This window comes from Triturus cristatus, chromosome 7 (assembly GCF_964204655.1).
Source record: "Triturus cristatus chromosome 7, aTriCri1.1, whole genome shotgun sequence".
Lineage (NCBI taxonomy): Eukaryota > Metazoa > Chordata > Amphibia > Caudata > Salamandridae > Triturus > Triturus cristatus.
In genome coordinates, this window is record NC_140590.1 from 808,835,970 (window position 1) to 808,843,216 (window position 7,247).

The window sequence follows — 7,247 nt, forward strand, 5'->3', positions numbered from 1 at the left end:
AGATATTAAATCTTCATTGGGAAAATTAACGATTTTATTATCTTTAATATAATAGGAGAGTGTCAGATGTAAGGGCATTAGGGGTTACAAACAGGATTTTATCACCAGAGGGTGTGTATTTTTATTTAAATAAAAGAACAAAGACACACTTGTAAACTATTTTTTACCCTTATTTTGATAACCATGAAAAGAACTTCACATTTGAGAAAGGCGAATGTGAGTAAGATGTTGATCTCCTTCGGGTATCCTCATAAAGGCGTATCATTGTCAACTCTTGCAAGGTGGGAGAAAGAGGTGATACGAAATTCAGGTGTGGTTGTGAGATTGGGGCACATTCTGTAAGGGAAGCATCTGCTTCTCAAGCATTTATGTTAGGAGGAGCTTTACAGGACATACTGAGAAGTGTGGACTGGTCAAATTACGTGGTTTTTCACAGATTTTATTTTAAACCGGTTGATAATGCAGCTTGTCGTTTATTTAAAAAGCCTTGAACTTGCAATAATGATAGCCTTTGGTCTTGTGATAAAATGTAGATTTTCCCCAGCCCTGATGGTCAGAAAATCTACATTTTATTAAAAACACATAGGCTAATATTATTCCCTCCCAGGACGCAACCCTGTTTGATAATTTATATTATTTTGTAGGATGTGGTAAACAATAGAAGATGAGGAGGATGAAGTACTTCAAGGTTCGGGACTGCATGAGGCGATGGATTTAGTTACGTTCTTGGAAATGGCTTATGGATTTGGACTTGTTATTTCTTATTTTTCTTCTTCTTGTTTTGGGAGAATAGTAAGAACATGTTTACGGTTATGAACTGTTACAAGTAAAAAAAAAAATGTAAAAAAAATAAAGGAAGAGTTCCGTGTTCTGGCGTTTTATTAGGTTGAAATGTTTTGTAAAGAAGTGTTCTGAATCCTTTTAAGAGGCTGAGTGGTAGCAACTAAAGGAAGATTGGAATAATATTAGCCTCCGTGTCTTTAATAAAATCCTGATTTTCTGACCCTCAGGGCTGGGGAAAATCTACATTTTCCACTCTTATAAGTAACTATAACTTGAGTGGAAATCTCAGTTCTTGTGCCTGAACATCCACACACATACTACACAAGTGTAAGATTGGTTTGTCTGTTGTGGCACCAGTACATATTCCCAACTCGTCTCTGGTAGGATCCGTCATCTGTGCTTCCGTCATTTGATGTTACGGATGCCTCCACCTCATGTCAAATGGGCCGACTCGACATACCTTTCGTGATTTAGGACGCTAGAGCTCACACTTGGATTTCATGACATCAGGGTACACTTTCTACTCTTCTCTTGCTACATAACTTCTAATTCCCCAGTTGTCTATTGTGATGACCTGTGCTCACCCGGACCCAACTTTCGTGACTCGACTACCCGCTCCATGTTCTTTTTTCGAGGCTCTAGTGCCTGGTCCCTAATTCTGACCTGGCATCAATGGTCATTCCATTTTGTTCTCTTGTGTCATTGGAGAAAAGTCTACAATCATCTCTCGTGTCACAATTCCCATCTTGAATTGTTGACAAGTGACATCAGATCCTAGTCCATAATCTCCTCTTCTTACTTGAGTTTTCACTCCTTAAGTCTCTTGTGCCTTTATTACCCACTCTCCATTTTCTATTGTGACCAATGTACACTTAACTACTGTGACATCATAGCTCACTTCCAAGACATTATTTCTCTTGCCACTACCATTTCACCTCATGTGACAACCCTGAGCATTCTACAGCAATCTCTTGTGACCTTCGTACCCCTTCAACAAATCTCTCGTCACTTTCTGCTCTTCGCTTGCGGCATCTGTGTTCACTCCCAACTGGTCTCATCATGCTTGTGTCCACTCCAGGTTCACCATTCCTCGTTATGTGGGAGCACACATATTCCTTGCAAGAGTACTCACTATTTCCTCATGACATCAAGGCCCTTTCCACTTGTCTCCTGAACCATCACTCATACCTTCTCACTCATATTGTGGTTACAGCTCTCATATCGCGGCCTGCTTGTCTATCATGAACGAGTGCATACTCATCCCTTGGCTACATGAGTGCACTTTGTAGTGAACTGAAGAACTCATTTATATTTCACGGTGGGCACACGTGGATGAATGGAGGTATGAATGTTAAGGACAAATACGAGTGCGTGCTTGGAGTGGGAGCAGTGGCACCTTCTGAATTACATGCAACACTGTAGGCGGAGCATTGGAATGAAAAAACCTCTGCATGGGCCTCATGAAAGAGTGCGGGCACATGCTTGGGGCATCAATTTACATAGTTTTCTTCCAGTTGTCGCACACCATTTGAAATTTTATTTTTAAAAACAGTTCTTTTTTATTTTTTCTCCCACCGAATAGGTTTGTACCTCATGGTAAAAATGTATCAAAACACTGAACCCTTCCAGTCTAATCAATACCAACGGTCCCTGGTTCAACCTGTATGATCTGTTCATATTCTGACAACTCACATATGAATGAACTTGAGGGCTGAAAGCATTAACAATTCTTAATTGCTCTTGCTTTTCTGTAAATCTCATTAAAATTGGTATTATAAAAAAATCCCAATGTGTTAAAAAATGTTACTAAAGTAATCAATATCACACAAAATTGCTGAAAAGAACCCCACACTTCCAATACAGCAAAGATTGACATCTACTGAATTTCACCTGGATCAGACAAATCTGTCACAATGTTTGTTTTCGTATTTGGCTGCGTCTGTTTGCTTCCTGCCCTGGAGTGTTGTCTTCATATCCTTTGGGTTTCTTATCTAAGCGCTTAGAATCAGGCTGAACCCAAGTAATATGTTCCTTGTAACAGAAAGACGCATTTGCAATGCGTCTTATATTACTGAAAGCGTGAGCTTACTCTTTAAACCCTTATACATAGTCTTACATTGAAAACTGACAAGGCAGCAACACCTATGCCTCTCAGTCTTGAGCATACTCAAATGTCCGACTCCCCCCTTCAAACTTCCAGTGATAGGACTGTATGCAAATTTTTACTAATTAGAAAATGATGCCTAATTTAGATGTTTACTTAGCATGACCGAGGATCAGTCAGCTTTTATTGGCAGCTATTCATATTTTCAGAATAATAGTGCACGTCAATATTATGTGGGTACGCTTTTCTCTCGCTCAGTGCTAGTGTGTTTTTTCCATTTTAAGCAAATCATAAAAAATTAAGCCTAACTATGGTGTGTATATGAACAGAATTATATAATATTTGTGTTCACTCAACGAACCAAAGTGCAGGATCTTCCTCTAATCTGTACCTTTCAAGTATCCAGACGATGTTCTTCATAGTTCATTCATTAGCTGAACAAACCAATGTATTGTTGTGCTACATTAAATTTGAATTCGTTTATTTAATTCGTTAATTATTTATGAATAGACTTCCCAATGAGCTGCATTAGAAAGAAATTGCATCTACATAATTCACGTTTATAAGAGTATTAATTGGTTTATGTGTTTGCAAGAACTACTAGTTCAACCCTGTCGTGTCATATCGGGCCACGAAATTTATGTGGCTGCACTAATCTGGACCATTATAAAAACAGCTTTATTCTGGAAATTAACCAGTTGTTTCTAGGCTTACTAACGGAACATATTGGTGTCTACGTGATTTATACCTACACTTTCTTTGGCTCTCTAAATGAGCAGACTCCGCGCTAGTCTGTTTATTGATTAGTTCTTTCCATGGGTTTCCTTCAATGGCTGACCTTAGTTTAATACTTTGGCAGAATTATATTTTGATTATCAATGCTAATTCCCAATAGCTGCTTGCTTTCTGTAATGATTACATTTTGAAATACACCCATTAAATGTTTTCCTAGAATTCTTGTCACGCGCAGATTTTTTTGCCTTGGGAAAGCCTTACGGAGACTCACAAGTGCTTACGAAGGCTCAGATAGTCCCAATCTTGTATATCTACCCTCTTCACTGGTTACATAGATTATCACGTCTCAACCGCACAACCCCCTCACCCGTTAAACTAAACAATCGCACCAATCGCTTTCCCATTGGCACGACTTTTAGTATTCAAGCCTGCTCAAAGGCCATCACACCCTTCAACATTAGCGCCGCAATAAAGTCTCTAACACTTCAAGCTCCGCCCTACAAGTCCCAGGCAGCAAATACGTGGATCTCCTTAACACAGCGGTTCATCCTTCAATCTCAGACTCTTTTTCTTTATTCTGTTTCAGCCTCACCCTTCAACCTCATCCAATACAAGGCCTCGCATCCCAAAAGTCAAGTCACATCCTCAATACCCAGCCCTATAAGCCTCACCATCTAGGAATCACCATAAACGTCCTCTGGACTCTTCTGCGTAAAATTCACCCCTCGTTTGCGGTCGCATTACTTATCCACCCCACGGGTCTCACAGGTCAGTTTTAGACCTCCGACAAACAGCATACAGCATCTACCTCATCCCCACGCCAAGAAAACCACTGACCTCATGAACTCAATGCCTTCATCTGCTATCCTCTGCTCCCAAATAGTTCCTTTTTTACAGTCAATCATCATGTAATGATATTTTACCCTCTTGCCTCCTTCTTTAATGACGCATTTGATTTCGCACACCAGTCCAACACTTATCCGGCTACTACCAAGGTTAGAATTCCCTTCCACATCTCAACCCTGCGGTCCAAACTCAGACTCTCCCTGCGACTTCCAGATCCGAACCTGTAGCCTCAAACACCCTCTCTCAAGCCAGATTAGGATAGGTAAGGTAGCGGGGGGGTTAAACCTCGCACCCGTCAGATCTAACGCGCCCATCCTCATAACAGCTCGTTGTGCAGTGTTGAAAGACTAACTCCTTAAAATTGATTCTTCTGCGTCCCACACGCCCTTACCTACGGGAGCTCAGCAGAGCAGGGCCTTTCACTCTCCTCAGGACTCGGGGCAGGCGGCGTGCTCAGGGCCGGCTACATACAGCAAAGGACCTACCTAACCCAAAGCGAGGCTCTCCACCCAATCACCAAACGCAGCTGGCAGTTTCTCGACTGTCCATTCGCTACAACAACCACCAGGAGGCCGAATATTCAGAAAGTGACAAGATGTTCGACCAATAGGACATCGTCGCACGCATCTCCAACGAAGACGCAGACTGACAAACACTCCTACCAATAGAAGGCAGCTCCGCGAACCTGTAAAGGGTCATGCAAAACGAACAGACTGCTGAGAAGCAGCTTAAGGTTTGATTGACTAAAAAAAACAGAAGGGCGGGCACAAACCAGCAAAGGTTGGTTGACTGAGAGAAAACAGAAGCCCAAGTAATCTTGTCCAGGAAACCCTGAGAAAGGAGAACGGTGTCGGGGAGGTTACTGTTGAAGGGGTGTGGCGAGCTAAAGACATCAGCCAATCAGCGGAATTGACACAACTGTAATGACAGGTCGCGCAGAGGACGCTGCTTAAAGTGACAGCTGTAAACAAAATGGAAGTCTGAGTCTAGTTTAACGCACAGAATACCAGACTGCTGGCCTGATTGCAAGTGGGCCAATTAGTTTCAATCTGCGCAGGTGAAGTAATCATATCAAGAAAGAAAACAAGCATTGGCACACCCAATAGGTGGCGCCTCCCAGAGTGCTATTGGTTTTGTCAATTTCTTTTAGCCATTCATGCGTTTTTATATAGCATGAGTATTACACAGAGAGGTCACAACACTGTACAATAAAGCAAAGAAAGTTACATGAGAAATTGTAGAAATGATGAAAAGACGCATGGAATCGTGAAATGAAGTGAGCTTATTCCAACAAACCCCTTACACGTTTATGCAGATGCTGGCTTCTAAGTAACTGTCCGCACCTCACAGGTAACGGACACAGATGGAATGGGGTGACAGGGAGTACCAATGAAAACAGGGGAATGCAATTACATCATGGAGTTGTCTCGTACCACCTCGTACCACGCTCTACAGAAAGAGGTATGTGTTAAGAAGATAAAGGCTGAATGAAGTAGAAAGATTCCTTTATTCATAAACACCAACACATGCTCCGACAGGGGAGGAGCGAATAACGACTTGCTGGATCGGCGATCAGCTGTCAACTGTCAGTGAACAGTTGGACAGCTGATGACCTCACAGGTATGGTGTCCACGCAGGGACACAGGGGAGGCAAACTAGGACGGTGTCCCAAGAGGGAAATAAAAGGAACGTAACACATCTTCCCCCTTTGCAATCAACGTGGAAAGTCTGAAAGCTGTGGAGGGGTTAACAGGTCTCCGATAAGGTGAGGTTCATTCACAAACAAAGTCCTTGAGCTTCATCGGTGCTCCCAACAACCTTCCTGCACGTGTTCTGCGGACTTGTGGTGAACTTTCTTCAAGCGGTGTGGGTGGCAACTTGCGCCGGTTTCCCTTAACAGCCTGAGTGTCGTTCATTGTCATTGATGGATAAATGGTGGTTCTAGTGTCACTTCTTCCCACGTTCATGGGTGTAGTAGGGAACTCATAGTCAGACTCGTAGTCCGAAAAGTCTATGGATGTCTTGTTGTCTTTGGCAGCTGTCTCTTGATCATTCCCGTAGCTTTCTGGACCGGGATCCTTCTTGGATTCAGCTTCAGGGTTTGCTGGGTACTTGTATGCCGACAGTGCTGAGAAATGCCACACTCTTCCGTCGCTCAAACGTGCTGAGTTTCCATAAACGTTTCTTACCGTCAAAGGAGGGGTATATCTATTCTGCGTTTTCCCCACGTGACCACTCCTTTTCACCTTGACAAGATCTCCCACTTTGATTTCTACCTCCTTGCATCCATGTTTTTTGTCATAGTAATCTTTTGTTTTGTGTTGGGCTTGCCTAAGTCTCTCTCGGATTGCACTGGCTGACCACTCCACTCTTTTGGCTGCATTTATCCACCCCACATTGTCTTTTGATAACGGAGTTCTACCGCGCATAAGTTCAAATGGGCTATGACCCGTGGTGTCACTAGGTGTAATGCGGTAAGCCCACACAGTTTTCAACACTTCTTGTTTCCAGTCGAGATTATTGTTCGCTGCCAATTTGATAGTGCCCTTCAACACTCTATTAAATCTTTCGACTGCACCATTGGCAGCGGGGTGATACACAGATGTGGTTTTATGTTTTATATTGTGTTTTTGTATATAATTCTGAAAAATGTGAGACAAGAATTGTGCCCCATTGTCACTAATAATTTGCTTGGGCAGACCTTCCCTGGAAAATGTCTCATCCATAAATTTCACAATGTTGTGTGTGTCTGGCTTGCTGGTTATTTTTACCTCAGGCC

General features: G+C 42.4%; 1 protein-coding gene across 5 annotated transcripts in view; it reads right to left on the reverse strand.

The window, feature by feature from the left end:
• G3BP1 (G3BP stress granule assembly factor 1) overlaps nt 1–5,296 on the reverse strand; it is a 524,543-nt gene extending 519,247 nt beyond the window's left edge. Inside the window, exon 1 of one of the 5 annotated variants that reach the window (XM_085617666.1) lies at nt 5,241–5,296. The gene's annotated coding sequence lies outside the window, so the exon portion shown is untranslated. Of the gene's footprint in view, nt 1–4,859; nt 5,210–5,240 lie in introns of those variants that run through there. The other 4 variants (XM_085617664.1, XM_085617662.1, XM_085617663.1 and 1 more) reach the window with 4 other exon arrangements.
• Nucleotides 5,297–7,247: the final 1,951 nt, after the last annotated feature.